The 17,377-nt window shown below is 45.2% G+C and overlaps 1 non-coding gene across 1 annotated transcript; it reads left to right on the forward strand.

Moving 5' to 3' along the window:
* Positions 1-2,140: 2,140 nt before the first annotated feature.
* trnat-agu (transfer RNA threonine (anticodon AGU)) lies at positions 2,141-2,215 on the forward strand. Its single transcript has one exon. It is a non-coding gene; the product is annotated as a tRNA-Thr (tRNA).
* The last annotated feature ends 15,162 nt before the right edge of the window (positions 2,216-17,377 follow it).

Consider the following 17,377-nt stretch of genomic DNA (forward strand, 5'->3'; position numbering starts at 1 on the left):
ACTGAAGTCATGGACATGTGCCTGCCCCAGTTTGTCCTTTGCCTTCTAATGTACTGTGCTGCTGCTGCAAAAAGTTAATTTTCATGGCATTTATACCTTGTGTATAAATATCCATGACAACAATAAGCTTGAACTTGAATTTGAATGACTCTCTCTCTATAACATATACAGTAAATGTTATTGAGACATTCTCTGAGTTCATTGTACCATCAATTCAATATATTCTTGTACAATGTGTCAGAGTCACTCATGATTGCTCCTTAAACAATCCATCTATCTGAGAGGCTGATGCATAATCCCCAGCAGCACCATGGTGTAATGTTGCCAGCTTACTGCCTCGTGATATTGCGGCATTTCCCTTTTAAGAACACTGTCTGTGTTTCCTCTTCAAAACTGATGATAGACCTGACGAATATCTTTGGTGTTGCAGGAAAGAAAGGTGGCTATATTACTCTAAATTATCCAATTTCAGGTAACCCTTAACTCCTGTGTTCCCTCCCCTCCCCCTTCTGATCCACCTCCCGGTTCTCCCATTTTTGTCCCCTTTCTCATAACCCCTGCCCCCCCCCAGCCATCCCCTTCCCCCAATCACCCATATTCATTCCCCTATTGGTTCCATCCACCTATTCACCCACGTGTTTTATTCACCAGCTCCCACGCCTCCCCTCCCTCCCTCCCCCATCTGGTTTTGGTTCCATCTGACTTTCGCCTTTCCCAAGTGGTTTCCATTATCAGATTCCAACTCTGGTAGCCTTTGAGTTCCCACTTTACCTCCCTCCTACTTGTCTCCACCTTTACTCTCCTCTCCCCCCCATCTGGCTCCCTCTGACTTTTTTTTAAGCCTGCCTCCATCTACTTACGGCCTCTTGTCTCCCAACACCACCCTTCCCCTCCCCTATCTGTCCGTCATCCTTCACCCCTCCTCAGTCCGCCAATCACTGACTGGCCCCTGTCTGACCACTCCCCCTCTCATCCTTATACTGGCCATCTCCCCTCTCCACTCTCAGCCCTGATGCAGGCTTACAATCCAAAACATCGACAATTCCTTTCACCCTCACAGATGCTGCTTGACCCGTTGAGTTTCTCCAGCAATTTGTTTGTTGATCCCAGTATCTGCAGTCTCTTGCCTGGCTCTATTACAGAGCATGCTCAGTTGAGTCTATATAACTCATCACAGGCACAAGGCTTAAACAATTGGAGTTTATGAATGTCACCATTCATGTTGCCTTACAATCTAAGATCAGATCTAAGTAGGAAGGACTAACATTCTCTGAATGTCTAAATCATTTGCAAGCATTAAGCTATGAAGACGCATCACTACATCACATTGTTTGGTCATCATCATGTTCCTGTTCAATACATAATCAGTGGGTTTCCTACATTATATGTATGTCGAGATTCCTAAACTGTAATGTGCTTTGGGTCATCTTAAGGCTGTGAAACCAAATATTTCTTTAATAAAACTGGAATTCCTTTCAGGATAGGCTATTCCCTCAGGATGGAAAACTCAGGTCCAGAGGTATTTAGCTGGAGAGGGATGAGGGAAAATTTCTTTACTCAGACGGTCGTGAGTCTTTTGAATTCCCTTCCCCCAGAGAACCATTGAGGGTGAGTACATACAATGCAGGGAATTGAGTTAAATGAAGCAAGAGATGTAGCGAGCGAGTGGGAAAATCAACTGTGCAAGAAGATTGGCCATCATCTTATTGAAGAACGAGCAGGTTCAAGGGCTGGTCTGGCCTCCTCCTCTTCTGTTGCTTCTGTTCTTAATGCATCTCCTTGTTAATCCTCCCACATAAATGAACATCTGCTCATCTCTGCAACAAATGATAAAAAGAACTGACTGTGCACATTTCTACCTGTGGGTGAAGCTGGGTTGTTTAGTTCCCCTGTGAGTAAGCTACTCCACCAGACCGATGAAACATCTGCTCTGCATCCTGTCACTTCAACGTATTGTGGTGAGCTGAAGATATAAGAATAGTTTCATTCTCATCACAGAGCCAGAGTCATAAGCATAGAAATGGACCCTTCAGCCCACCAAGTCTACGCTGACTATCATGCCTATCTATACTAATCCCACCTGCCTGCATTAATTCAAGTGCAGATTCAAGTACTTGTCCAGATGGGCTTAGTATATAGCAGGACCGTGGCTTAGTTGGTTAAAGCGCCTGTCTAGTAAACAGGAGATCCTGGGTTCGAATCCCAGCAGTGCCTGAACCTCAGTCAATTCCAGCAGGCACGGTAGTGTAGTGGTTAGCGTAACGCTACTACAGTGCCAGCAACCCGGGTTCAATTCCAGCCAGTGCCTGTAAGGAGTTTGTATGTTCTCCCCGTGACTGTGTAGGTTTCCTCTGGGTGCTCCGGTTTCCTCCCACATTCCGAAGACGTACGGGTTAGGAAGTTGTGGGCATGCTACATTGGCGCTGGAAGTGTGGCGACACTTGCTGGCTGCCCCCAGAACACTCTATGCAAAAAGATGTATTTCACTGTGTGTTTCAATGTACGTGACTGATAAAGAAATCTCTCTCATCTTAAATGTTGTTACTGTTCCTGCCTCCCACACCTCCACTGGCAGCTCATTCCAGATACCAACTACTTCTTGTGTGAAAAATTTACCCCTCAAATCTCCATTGCCTCTTCTCCCTCTCACCTTGAACATTGCCCTCCAGTTTTAGACACACCTGCAACCTCTCTAGCCTCTGATCCCAACTATAGCCAGGAGTTCCTTGAGGAGCTTTGCAGTTTTCCCAGTCAATGTTTGCAGATTAGCTGATTATGGCAGTTCAGTTGCCGTTGAAGCCCATCCACCCGGTTTTGTACTATAGACTCTTCATGTCACCCCTCAGCCTCCTTTTCTCCAGGGAGAGCAGACCCAGTCTGCGTGCATTTCTGGTCCCCTTACTTGAGGAAGGATATACTGGCTTTGGAGGTGATACAGAGGGTGTTCACCAGGTTGATTCTGGAGATGAGGGTGTTAGCCTATGAGGAGAGATTTGAGTCACCTGAGACTATACTCACTGGAATTCAGAAGAATGAGAGGGGATCTTATAGAAACATATAAAATTATGAAAGGGATAGATAAGATAGAGGCAGGAAGGTTGTTTCCACTGGTAGGTGAGACTAGAACTAGGGGACATAGCCTCAAGATTTGGGGAAGTAGATTTAGGATGGAGATGAGATGAAACTGCTTTTCCCAGAGAGTAGTGAATCTGTGGAATTCTCTGCCCAGGGAAGCAGTAAAGGCTACCTCATTAATTATATTTAAGACACAAGATGAAAAGCATGATGTCGCTGTAGGAACTCAGCAAGCCAGGCAGCATCCGTGGAGAAAAGCAGGTGGTCAACGTTTTGGGTCAGGACCCTTCTTCAGCACTGAAGATAGGAAAAGGGGAAGCCTAATGTATAGGAGGGAAAAGCAGAGCAGTGATAAGTGGACAAACGAGGGGAGGCGGGATGGGTGTAAGGTGGTGATAGGTAGATGGAGGTGAGAGATAGTGATAGGCAGGTGCGGGGGAGGAGGGGAGAGCAGATCCACCAGGGGATGCGTCAAAGGTAAGGAGGAAAAAAGGAATAAAGGGGGGGTAGGAAAGGGAAAAAAAGAGGCATGGTTGGGGGTGGCTGTGGGAGGGGTGTGGTGGTTGTGAGGATTACTTAAAGTGGGAGAATTCAATGTTCGTGCCATTAGGCTGCAAGGTTCCAAGACAGAAAATGAGGTGCTGTTCCTCCAATTTGCTCTTGGAATTTTCCCAGCAGTGGAGGAGGCCGAGAACTGACATATCTGTGATGGAGTGGGAGGGCGAGTTGCAGTAACTGGCAACGGGGAGATGCACGTTGCAGTTACAGATGGAGTGAAGGTGTTCTGCCAAACGATCACCTAGTCTGCATTTGGTCTCGCCAATGTAGAGGAGGCCGCACTTGGAGCACTGAATGCAGTAGATGATATTAAGGCAGGTGCAGGTGAATCTCTGTCCCACCTGAAAGGACTGTTTGGGTCCCTGGATGGAGGCGATGGAGGTGGCGTAGGGGCAGGTGTTTCACCTATGTTGGGGGCGGTGGAAAGTTCCCGGGGTGGGAGTGGGATGGGTGGGTTGGGGAGGAGTGAACTAGGGAGTCACGAAAAGAGTGGTCCTTACGAAAGGCAGAAAGCGGTGGGGAGGGGTAGATATGCTTGGTAGTAGGGTCCTGTCGGTGATGGCGGAAGTGGCGGAGAACCATAGGCTGGTGGGATGAAATATGAGGACAAGGAGGACCCTACACCGTTGGATCTGGGAGGGGTGGGGGTGAGAGCAGAGGTGCGGGAAATGGCAGAGATACGGGTGCGAGCTCTCTCGACCACGGTAGGGGGCGAAGCCACGGTTATTAAAAAGTTGGACATCTTGGATGTCCTGGAGTGGAAGGGTCCTGACCTGAAATGTTCAACGCCTGCTTTCCTCCACGGATGCTGCCTGGCCTGATGTGTTCCTTCAGCATCGTGTTTTTCATCTAGATTCCAGCATCTGCAGTCCTTTGTTTCTCCTATATTTAAGACACAGTTAGATAGATTTTTGCATAGTAGGGGAATTAACGGTTATGGGGAAAAGGCAGGCAGGTGGATCTGAGTCCACGGCCAGATCAGCCATGATCTTATTGAATGGCGGAGCAGGCTCGACAGGCCAGATGGACTACTCTTCATCCTATTTCTCGTGTTCTTCTATCTATCCAATCTTTCCTGGTAGCTTAGGCAATCAAGTCAAGTCCCAGCAACATCTTATGAATCTTTTCAGCAACCTTTCTAGCCTCTGATCCCAACTCCCTTATAGACAGGACTTCCTTGAAGAGCTTTGCAGTTTTCCCAGCCAATGTTTGCAGATTAGCTGCTTATGACAGCCCAGTTGCCATTGCAGCCCATCCACCTGGTTTTGTATTATAGAGCTCTTCAACCCTCTGGATTGACTGAAATGCATGACTTCTCTTCTCCTGAGACTAACACCAGTTGTGGGCTGGAGGGAGAAAGAGACAAAGAGAGAGAGAGATGCTTGGGACTACAGAATAAAGAAATACAGTGAAGGAAGGTCACGTGCTCAACAGCTAGTCAGTATCAATGTGAGAAAGTAGAGAGTTGCCAACACAGCTCTGTAAGCTGACCATGGAAACAGAATAAGCAGATTGCATCATGGTCTGGTACGTCAACTTGAATAAGCAGGAACGTAAGACGTTGCAGTGAGTTGTGGACTCTGCCCAATACATCATGGGCACATCCCTCCCCACCGTCGGTAGTATCTACAGGAGGTGTTGCCTCAAGAAGGCAACATCCATCATCAAAGATCCCCACCATCCTGGGCCATGCCATCTGCTCGCAGCTACCGTTGGGCAGGAGATACAGAAGCCTGAAGCCCCACACCACCAGGTTCAGGAACAGCTACTTCCCTTCAACCATTTGGCTCCTAAACCAACCTACACAACCCTAATCACTACCTCAGTAGAGCAACACTACTTTGACCACTTTGCACTATAATGGACTTTTTTTCTGTTTCATTTGTGTTTACACTAACCCCATTTGCCCGCATGAGGACCATGTCCTTCTACACCTTGCCTACTTAAGTCTGTCTAACTGCCTCTTGAACATAACAATTGTATTTATAAATTCACCAATGACACTATTGTTGTTGGTAGAATCTCAGATGGTGACGAGGAGGCACACAGGAGTGAGATACATCGGCTGGTTGAGTGGTGTCGATACAATGACCTCACACTATTTATTTATCTTTGTACTATTTATTTTTCCCATATTCACACCACCTAAGGGGCTTCCTAAACTGACCCTGCCCCTCCATCTCCAGTGGCAGAAGAACACCAAACTGTAGTCCTTCCCCACCGAGCCCTTGCATTGGCTGCACCCAGCTTCAGTGCGTCCCTCAGCACGTACCCCTGCAGCCTGGAATGTGCCAGTTGGGCATCATTCCCCTACGGACATCTTGCAGTGCTGGGAGGCCAACAAGTTTCGGGCAGACCGAAGGGCGTCTTTCACCAAGTTGATGACCTTCCAAATTCCAGCATCTGCAGTCTCTTGTGTCCTCATCAGATCCTGTTTCCATTGGCAAATCTGTCAGTAACTACAACTGTAAAGTCAACACGATGAAGCTAGCACAAAGATTTTTTTAGTACAGAACGTTCACAAGATATTCTAACAGAATGTTTTATTAGCTGTAAAGTGCTTTAGAATGTGGTTAATAGATATGCAAGATTTTATTCCCACACATTTGGAACTGAACTGAACCACTGTTCACCAATCAGACAAGCGACATATACAGTATGTGGCTCCAATGGGGAAGCTAATCCTTGCCGATTCCCCGCTTTGTATGGGGCAAGTTTTTACACAGAGAGTGGTGGGTGCCTGGAATGCATTGCCAGGAGTGGTGGTGGAGGCAGATACAGTAGAATAATAGTCGTTTAAGAGGCTCTTAGATAGACACATGAATGAGCAGAAAATGGAGGGATTATGGACACTGTGTAGGCAGGATGGATTAGTTCAATTTAGAGTTTAATTACTCACTTAATTAGTTCAGCACAACATCGTGGGCCGAGGGGCCTGTTCCTGTGGTGTACTGCTCCATGTTCTGTGTACCACATCCTTTGGAACTGGAAACTCACCACTGCTAATGAATGTTAAAATTGAATGGCTTTCGACTCAAGGCTGAAATCACTCAGGCTTGTTATGACCATGTTATAAAGCTGCACCAGTTTGAAGGTACGACGTGATTCACCATGTTAACAGCTCAAATGTAATATCTGGCCACATCTGTTACATTGCTGAGTAATTTAGGGAACAGACACATATTTCTGAGGGAATGTAAAATGGCTGTCAAATTCCGTTAAGATCTTTTGATGTTGTACAATAATAGAAGACAGATTACATGTCGTGTTATATTCGTATCTGCATCTTTGCCTTTTTTGTACTGAATGAAAAGACATGTTCCATGCATTAATGTCTCATGCTCATTTTTCCCTGTTGTTGAAAATTTCCACATCAGTTGAGATTACTGGATGTCAAAGAGAGAACCTGCATTTTTATAGCACCTTTCTCAAGCTCTGCGCACCCAATGAACTACTTCTGAAGTAAGAGCAGAAAATCCTGGAAATAGTCAGCAGGCAAGGCAGCATATAGAGTCATAGAGTAATACAGCACAGAAGCAGACCCTTCAGCCCAGCTCGTCCATGCCGACCAAGGTGCCCACCTAAGCTCCTCCCATTTGTCAGCATTTGGCCCATATCCCTCTAAAGCTTTCCTGTCCATGAACTTATCCAAATGCATTTTAAATGTCATTATTGTACCTGCCTCAACTACTTTCTCTGGCAGCTCGTTCCAAATACTGACCACCCTCTGTGTGAAGAAGTTGCCACTCAGGTTCCTTTTAAAGCTTTCCCCTCTCATCTTGAACCTATGCCCTCTAGTTCTTGGATCCCTTTCCATGGAAGAAGACTATCTGCGTTCACCCTATCTATGCCCCTCATGATCCTCTATAAGGTCACCCCTCATTCTCTTACACTTTAAGGAATAAAGTTCTAGCCTGCTCAAGCTCTCCCTATAACTGAAGACGTTGAGTTCTGGCAGATATTTGCACTTTTTCCGGCTTAATGATGTCCTTCCTATAACAGGGTGACCAAAACTATGCACAATATGGAGAGAGAAATGTCGTTAACATTTCAGAGTGATGACCTTCCATCAGAACATCAGTAGGAGTAGGCCACTTGGCCCTTTGAGCCTGCCTTGCAATGCAATATAGTCATGGGTAATCATCTACTTCAATAACATATTCCCCCATACCCCTTGATTTCATGGTTACAATGTTGAATATATGACCACCAATTGGGATGAGACAGCTCATATTTCAGTAATGATATTTATTAAGGGATTAATTTTGGTATACACACTAAGGATAACTCTTCAGAAGGATGAAATGCGATCTCTTACATCCAGCTGAGATATAAGATAAGAAAAGATAAGATATCTTTGTTAGTTACATGTACATCGAAACACACAGTGAAATGCATCTTTTGCGTAGAGTGCTCTGGGGGCAGCCTGCAAATGTCGTCACGTTTCCGTTGCCAACATAGCAAGCCCACAACTTCCTAACCCATACGTCTTTGGAATGTAGGAGGAAACCGGAGCACCCGGAGGAAACCCACGCAGACACGGAGAGAACTTACAAACTCCTTACAGACAGTGGCCAGAGATATCAGATGGGGATTTGGTTTAATGTTACATGACAAGGATATGATGGGCTGAAAGGCCTGTTTCTGTGCTGTATGACTCTATGACTCCAATCCCAAAGGTGTGCAGGGTTGTAGGTTACTTGGCCCCTGTAAACTTCCCCTAAACTGCAGGTGAGTGGTAGAATTTGGGAGGAGCTGGTGGGAATGTGGGGAGAGTAATATGGAATTACTCTCCCCAGTGAGTGCATGCTGGTGGGCATAGACACAATGGGCCGAAGGGCCTGTTTCTGTGCGGTATGTATTGTCTTTTAGACTGTGCTTTTCTCTCCACAAGTGAAGCTAAACCTCTTGTATATTCTCCAAAGTTTGCTTCTCCTAATCAATATATAACAGTTGTTATTTTAAAATGTTATTAAACATGCCAGAAGGTCCAGAAATAATACATACCACACACAAACACAGACACACAAACACAGACACACACACACACACACACACACACACACACACACACACACACACACACACACACACACACACACACACAGTTCTGATTGTGATGTTTAAATAAAAGATTGTGAAAGCAGAGGCAAGTATGACAAAGACTATTACCAATTACCAGATGGTTGCTTGACACAGTCACTCTTTAATTAATGCTTTTTCTATCGAAATATAATTAGATTTTACAGAAATAAAAAACTAAATGATTGGAAATGTTAGGAACTGTTTGAAACATGCAACAGTGTTGATTCTGCTGCCTAGCGCTTCAGTGAGGATCAGGACATATAAAACAGCCTCGAGGGGAAACCACTGATAAAAAGCCGGCAACCTGCATGTGACTATCAAAAACACACCCACAGGTGAGGTTCTAAGAAGGAAATATCCTGCATTTATATTGCACCTTTCACAATTTCTGCCCCATTTGTTGCAAGTAACATTTATGCCAGAAAGGCTCCTTAGACAGAGAGTCATTAGGAAACCAGCCCTTCAGCTCATTGAATCTGTGCTGAACATCAAATACCCATTTACAAACCCATGTTATTGTTGGTAATTGGTTTATTATTGTCACATGTACTGAGATACAGTGAAAAACTTTGTTTTGCATGCCATCCATACAGATCATTCCAAACATCAGTGCATCGAGGTAGTACAAAAGGCAAAAGAATGCAGAATATAATGTTACAGTTACAGAGAAAGTGTAGTGCAGGTAGACAAATAAGGTGCAAGGGGCATGGCGAGATAAATTGGGAGATAAAGAGTTCAGCTTTATTGTACAAGAGGTCTATTCAAGAGTCTTATAACAGTGGGATAGAAGCTGCCCTTGAACCTGGTGGTGTGTGTTTTCAAGCTTTTGTATCTTTTGCCCGATGGAAGGGGGGAGAAGAGAGAATGTCCGGGGTGAGAGGAGTCTTTTATTTTGTTGGTTGCTTTCTCGAGACAGTGGGAAGAGTAGACAAAGTCCACAGAGCAGAGGCTGGTTTTCGTGATAGGCTGGGCTGTGTCCACAACTCTCTGTGATTTCTTGCGGTCTTGGGCGGAGCAGTTGCCACACCAAGCTGTGATGCATCAGCATAGGATGTTTCCTATGGAGCATCTATAAAAATTGGTGAAGGTCATTGGGGATATGCTGAATTTCCTTCGCCTTTTGAGGAAGTGGAGACGCTTGGTGTGCTCCCCAGATTCCTATCATCTGCCCGCAGATCCTACCTCTCACCCATACAGTGGTGGGCTGGGGGAGTTTACAGTGAGCATTTAACCTACCAACTTGGTATTGGTTTGGTATTGTCACTTGTACCGAGGTACAGTGAAAAACTTGTCTTGCATACTGATCGTACAGGTCAATTCATTACACAGTGCAGTTACATTGAGTTAGTACAGAGTGCACTGAGGTAGTACAGGTAAAAACAATAACAGTACAGAGTAAAGTGTCACAGCTACAGAGAAAATGCAGTGCAGGTAGACAATAAGGTGCAAGGTCACAAGGTAGACATGAGGCTCAGAGTCCAACTTGCGTGTCCTTGTGATGTGGGAGGAAACCAGAGCACTCTGAGGAAACCCACGCGGTCACAGGGAGAACGTGCAAACTCCATACAGACAGCACCGGAGGTCAGGATTGAACCCGGGTCTCTGGCGCTGTGAGGCAGCAGCTCTCATTGTGTCACTGTGCCACCCATTCCACCCACCCTTCAGCTTGTTAAACTCAAGCATTTAACTCTGTTTATTTCTCTACATGTTCTGTCTGGCTCGCTGAATATCTCCAGCTTCCACTATTTTTGTTTATGAGTTCCAGTCTCTGTAGTTCTCTGCTTCTCGAAGGAGCTTGGATTTTATGCATAAAACTCCCAAAGGGGGGCATGAGTCCTTAACTATCAGATTGGGTTGTCTGGGAAGCAGAAGTTTAGAAAATAGAATAGAAAATAGAAATCTTGAATTCATCCACTTCCAGCTTCAGTGAGAAGGGAAATGAGAAGAGAGTGTCAACCAAATTGTTTGTCGGATAGAGGAATTCACTTCAAACCACTCCTCAGGATGATAAGACCATAAGATACAGGAGCAGAATTAAGCCATTCAGCACATTGAGACTGCTCCACCATTCAATGATGGCTGATTTTTTCAACCCCATTCTCCCGCCTTCTCCCTGTAACCCATAACCCCCTTACCAATCAAGAACCTATCAACCTCTGCCTTAAATACACCCAATGACTTGGCCTCCACAGCCTTCTTGTGGCAATGAATTCTACAGGTTCACCACCCACTGGCTGAAGAAATTCCTCCTCTTCTCAGTTTTAAAGGGATGTCCCTTTATTCTGGGGCTGTGCCCTCAGGGTAATGTAACGGTTAGCATAACGCTATTACAGTGCCAGTGACCCAGGTTCAATTCTAGCCACAGTCTGTAAGGAGTTTGTACGTTCTCCCTGTGTCTGCGTGGGTTTCCTCTGGGTGCTCTGGTTTCCTCCCACATTCCAAAAACGTACGGGTTGGGAAATTGCGGGCATGCTGTGTTGGCGCCGGAAGCGTGGCGACACTTGCAGGCTGCCCCCAGAACACTCTACGCAACAGATGCATTTCACTGTGTGTTTCGATGTACATGTGACTAGTAAAGATATCTTATGTTATGTTATGTTATCTTATCTTATCTTAATAGAAACATCCTCTCCTTCTCTACATCCATACATGATTATTGACAACCAGATGAGTTTCCAAAACCTCAGGAAACCTGGAAGCCTAAGACAGGTGAGGAATGGTTTGTAGAAGAGGTATAAGTAGATTCCAAGATGAACTGGAGTGCTTTCTTGCAGTATGTGTGTGTATTGGACTTAAACTGCCCTTAATGAAGAAAGGCCAATTTCATCTTGTTCTAGAGTGTCAACATTCCCAATCCCAAGCTTTGACCTTCAGAGAGATTCCATTTCCAAGTGGTGTTGGTGGAGTGAGGATTTTTGACTGCATTTCCTATCGTGTCCTGTGGGTTTTGACTCCACAGCGCATGTGGTTCCTTCTTCCATCCAGGAGTCAACCTGAGTTGGTGGCTCAGCTCACTGGGGGTGAGGAATGATCCTGCAAAGGTCAAAGCCAATGGGGTTGGTCAGCTTCAGCTGATGAAGTAACAGTTACAATGGATGGGGTGGCAACAGGTCATAGGGTGAAAGATTGCAGGTGGGTGGAGACAGATGGAAGGGATGCTGGCATAGATGGGGGATTAGGGGTTAGCTATCAAGAGAGACTCTGATACTATTGTGATGGGAGTATTCAATTATTCTGCAAGATCAGCGATTGCTAGATAAGATATCTTTATTAGTCACATGTACAATCAAAACACACCAGTGACATACATCTTTTGCGTAGAATGTTCTGGGGGCAGCCCGCAAGTGTCGCCACACTTCTGGTGCCAACATAGCATGCCCACAACTTCCTAACCCCTACGTCTTTGGAATGTGGGAGGAAACCGGAGCACCTGGAATGTTTGGAGAGTCCAATTATAGGGCTAGGGGAGTTATAGTGATTGGGGTTCAATCTCAATAGGGAGACCATCGCTCATGAATGAGCAGATAAGCTTTGTGGACCAGTGAAGGTCAAAGCTTGTGATTGGGAATGTTGACACTCGAGAACAAGATGAAATTGGCCTTTCTTGATCAAGGGCAGTGTAAGTCCGTTGCATGCAGATATTCTTCCTCAAAACAATAATTCCATTTTCTCAATCAAAGATTTGGATGACAAAAGCAGTAAAATCCATAGAGATATCTAAGCCAATGAGATATGTATTCTCCGGTGTCTTGGGTGATGACACTGTAGTCTTGTCACGTCCTAATTAAATAAAGACTTCTCAGTGATGAAGAGCAGGGAGAAATAATCAGGTTGGAATGTCTCTTTAAAATTCAATACAGAATTTGGGTAAAAACAAATTTATTAATCTCACAAGGGAAGCCAGTTAAGAAATATAACTGAAGTTAAACTGTTGTTCACTGACTCAGTTCTGAAATTGAATTCTAATTGAACCTTTAGCGATCACTCTCTTTAGTTCTTGCTTCTAGCAGATGATACAATCGACCTCATAGCATAATAGAGAATCATATGGCACAAAAGGGGGGCAATCAGCCCATTGAGTCTATACTGGCTTTTAGTCGACAGATCCTATCAGTTCCATGGCCCACTCTTTCCCTGTAGCTCTGTAAATTGTTCTCTCTCGTGTCTATCCAATTCTTCTTTGAATGCCCTATTTTCACTACAGTTTCTACCAACATTCTCAAATTTCTTCATTCCCCCTGAAATCCTTTGAGTTAAATTTTAAAGTGGGATCCTATGGTCCTAATACCTTGGAAACAGCTTCCCTTTGGTCACCATGTCTAAACTCGTCTTGAGTGCACACACTTCCATCCAATCTCCTGTCAATCTTCCTTGCAGCAAGGGGAACAAGCCTAACTTCTCCACTGTAACCCATGGGTGAAATCCTTCAACTCTGGAAAAGTCCAGTAAATCCTTTCTGCACCCTCTCTAGGCCCTTCACATCCTTCTTGGTCAGCATGGACAAGTTGGGCTGAATGGCCTGTCTCCATACTCTATAACTCTATGATTCTGTGACGCCATCCTTCCTATAGCATGGTGTCTAGAAACAGATATGATATCCGTTTCCTCTGGGCAGATAGTAAGGCACATTTCCCCATGGCAGACATGTCTAACACCAGAGGGCATAAGCTTGAGGAGAGGAGTAAGAACTTTAGAGGGAATCTGAGGAAGAACTTTTTTCATCCAGAGGATGGATGGAGATAGAATGCTCTGCTTGAGAGAGTGGTGGTGACAGAAACTTTCGTAACATTTAAGAAGTGTTCAGATGAGCACTTGAATCACCAGGGTATAGAAGGCTGCAGAGCTGGTAAAGAGATTTGTATGGGTGGGTACTTCATGGTCCACCTGCCTCTCTTCCGCATCATCAGCTATGTGGACTAACTAACATTTCAAGCAGGTTCAGCATAAGCAATAAACAATCTGCTGGAGGAACTCAGCGGGTCGAGTAGCATCTGTGGGAGGAAAGGAATTGTGGACGTTTCGGGTTGAAACCCTGCATCAGGACTGAGAGTGGAGAGGGGAGATGGCCGGTATGCAGAGGAGCAGTGTCTCCACTTCTTACGGCGGCTAAAGCGAGCAAACCTGCCCTCCCACACCCTCACCACATTCTATAGGGGTACCATTGAGAGTGTCCTGACCAGCTGCATCTCTGCCTGGCATGATAACTGTAACACCTCTGACCATAAGACTTTTCAGAGAATTGCGAGTACAGCTGGAAAGATCATTGGAGCACCTCTTCCCTCCATCCTGGATATCTGTGATACACGATGCACGCGCACGGTCTGCAGAATCATAGATGACCCTTCTCATCCCTCCCACGACCTATTTGTCCCACTGCCTACTGGCAATCGGTACTGGAGCATCCGGGCCAGAACTACTAGACTGTACAACAGATTTTTCCCCCAAGCTGTCAGGCTCCTGAATACCCTGGAGACAGTTTCAGACAAATGCTGTGTCAAAAGCCCTGGTTTGCACAACAGCATGTAAGAACTGCTGCTGAACATGTTTATACACTTAGTGCAACACACTGAGTTCTGTATTTTCTTCGTCTAACTCGGTTTTGCACTAACTCTGCACTAAATTTGTATTCTGTATACACCATTTTTGCATTATTTGTACTTACACAATATTTTGTCTGTGTTTATTGTATGTCTTCTGTTTTATGTATGTCCTCTGTGTGTTTTTATAGCATATAGGTGAATGACAATGAACTAACTTGAACCTGACCTTGAACTTGAGAAGGGGAGTGGTGAGAAAGGAGTCTGAGGTGATTGGTAGATTGAGGAGAGGTGTCAGGTGACAGGCAGGTCGGGGAAGGGAGAGGGGTGGAGTAGGAAGTCAGTGGCAGGTGAATGATAGGTGGAGGCAGACAGAGAGAACGAGAGGGTGAGAAAAACAGATGGAGCAAGGTGTGAGGGAGGGGAGTGTAATGATAGGAGACGGCTGCTGAAGGGAGATGAACAGGAACACAAAGGGCTACCAGTTCTGGAATCTGATAAGTAAAAGAGGTGAAAATGGGAACCATTAGGGGAGAGGAGTATGGTGGTTGGAACTAAAGCCAGATTGGGGGGTGGGGCAGGGTGGTGGTCAACATAACTCTGCCTCCTGTCCAAAATAGTCTCACCACTATCCTGCTGACCATAATCATGAAACTTGGACCTGGTTGTTCAGCAGTGAGCTTAAAACAAAACATTCATCATTTGGAATAAAGGACTCTACACCACAGGAAATGGTTGTGGACAGCCGTGAACTCAAGGGAAAAATAGGAAGGAGAACACACAATGTCAATATAGACATGGTGGACCAAAGGGCCTGTTTCTGTGCTGTATGACTCAATGACTCTACGAGAAATATTTAGAGTAACAGGATGAAATGAAGCCAGGAAAATGCAACAGGCAGTTTGCACACAGCAAGCTATAAATTAAGTAAGGAGCAGCAATGTTTTGTTCTATTGACAGAGAGTTAAATGTCAATTGAGATAGCAGTGACAACCCTCTTGCTCTTCTCTGAAGCAACATCAGCCTCAGTTCTGAAGGATTTGAACTCAGAACCTAACAAATCCAAGATGAGAATGTGCCTCACTGAACCACAGACAGCACACACAGAACAGAAGGCTTTGAGCTGCACACTCAAAGGTATATTTGGTTCTTAACAGTTGTGATTAGTATGCAGCTAGGCAAATTCATTACCATCTCTGAAGGAATCTATTGCACTGCAAATGAATCCTACAAGACAAGAAAACATAAGGCCGGGAAGACTAAACTGATCTGGCAAAGGTGCAAATTGACTCAAATTAGCTATTTTCATCCAATGGGCCTAGCTCAGATGGGAATCGTGTTTGGCATGGCCCAGTTGGGACGAAGGGCCTGTTTCTGTGTTGTATGGCTTTATGACTCCAGGTCAGACAGCATCTGTGGAAAGAGAAACAGTTCATGTTTCAGGTTTGGGAAGCTTCATCAGAACTGAATCAATATCTGCTCCTTTGATGGCCCTTACATGGTCACAGAGGACCTTGAGTTCCATTATCCAAACCACCACTCTTATTCCAGCATATGCAACTAGTTAGTGACAGAAGGCTGCTTTTGCTGTGCTGACCTGGCAGTTAATCAACATTGTGCTTGAGAACTAGAAAATCCAGACAGAAACACAGAAGATGCTGGCAACACTCCTCAGGTCAGTTAGCATCTGTGGAGAGAGACGTAATTAATGTTTCAGGTTTTGGGGCCTTCATTAGAACCCTTTCAGATATTGATTCAGTTCTGATGAAGGTTCCCAAACCTGAAACATGAACTGTTTCTGTTTCCACAGATGCTGTCTGACCTGGAGTCATAATGTCATACAACACGGAAACAGGCCCTTCAGCCTAACTGGGCCATGCCGAACACGATTCCCATCTGAGCTCTTCCCATTTGCCTGCGTTTGGCCCATATCCCTCTAAACCTTTCCTATCCATGTACCTGTCCAAGCACTTTTTAAATGTTGTTAATGTACCCGCCTCAAACACTTCCTCCAGCAGTTCATTCCATAAACTGATCGTCCTCTGGGAGAAAAAGTTGCCCTTCAGGTTGCTATTAAATCTCTACCCTTAAACCAGTGCCCTCTGTAAGATCACCTCTCATTCTCCTACACTGCAAAGAAAAAAGTCCCAACCTGCTCAACGTCTCTCCATAACTCAGTCCCTTGAGTCCCAGCAACATCCTTGTAAATCTCCGCTGTACTCTTTCCAGCTCAGTGGCATCTTTCCCATAGCAGGGTGACCGAATCTGAACACAATGCTCTAAACGCAGCTTCACTGACGTCTTGTACAACTGCGACCTGCTGACTGTTTCCAGCATTTTGTGTTCTTATTTTAGATTTCCAGCAAACACTCATGGAGTCATACAGCATGGAAACAGGCCATTCGGCCCAACATATCTAGACTGACCAGTGGGCATCCATCCGTATTGATCTCATCTTCCAGCACTTGGAAAGTAGCCTTCTATGCTGAGGTGATTCAAGTGCTCGTCTAGACCTTTCTTAAGTGCTGTGAGTGACTCTGCTTCCAATAATCGCTCCGACAGTGTATTCCAGGTACTCACCAATCTCAGGTGAAAAAGTCCCCCTCAGAGGGAAATGCTGCTGTTCAGTTACAATCCACCTTTGCTCCAGGGAAATCCAATCTCTCCAGATTACCTCTGGTCCTGGTGAATCTCCTCTGCACCCTCTCCAGTGCAACCCCATCCTTCCTATAACGTAGTGACCAGAACTGGACACAATCCACCAAAAGCAGCAATGTTTTGTAAAGATTGAACATAACGTCTCAAGTATTATATTCTATGCCCTGACCTATGAAGGCAACCATGCCATATGACCTCTTTGCCACCCTTTAGACCTGTGATACTACTAATTCAGACATTCTTTCTTCTCCCCCCTTGAATCAGGTAGAAGATACAAAAGCCTGAAAGCACGTACCACTAAGCTCAAGGACAGCTTCTATCCCGCTGTTATGTTCCCCCAGTACGATAAGATGGATTCTTGACTCTTCACCGCATCGTGGACTTTGCACCTTATTGTCTGCCTGCACTGCACTTTCTCTGCAACTGTAACACTTTATTCTGCATTCTGTTGCAACAAACAATCT

Source organism: Pristis pectinata, chromosome 7 (genome assembly GCF_009764475.1).
Source record: "Pristis pectinata isolate sPriPec2 chromosome 7, sPriPec2.1.pri, whole genome shotgun sequence".
NCBI lineage: Eukaryota > Metazoa > Chordata > Chondrichthyes > Rhinopristiformes > Pristidae > Pristis > Pristis pectinata.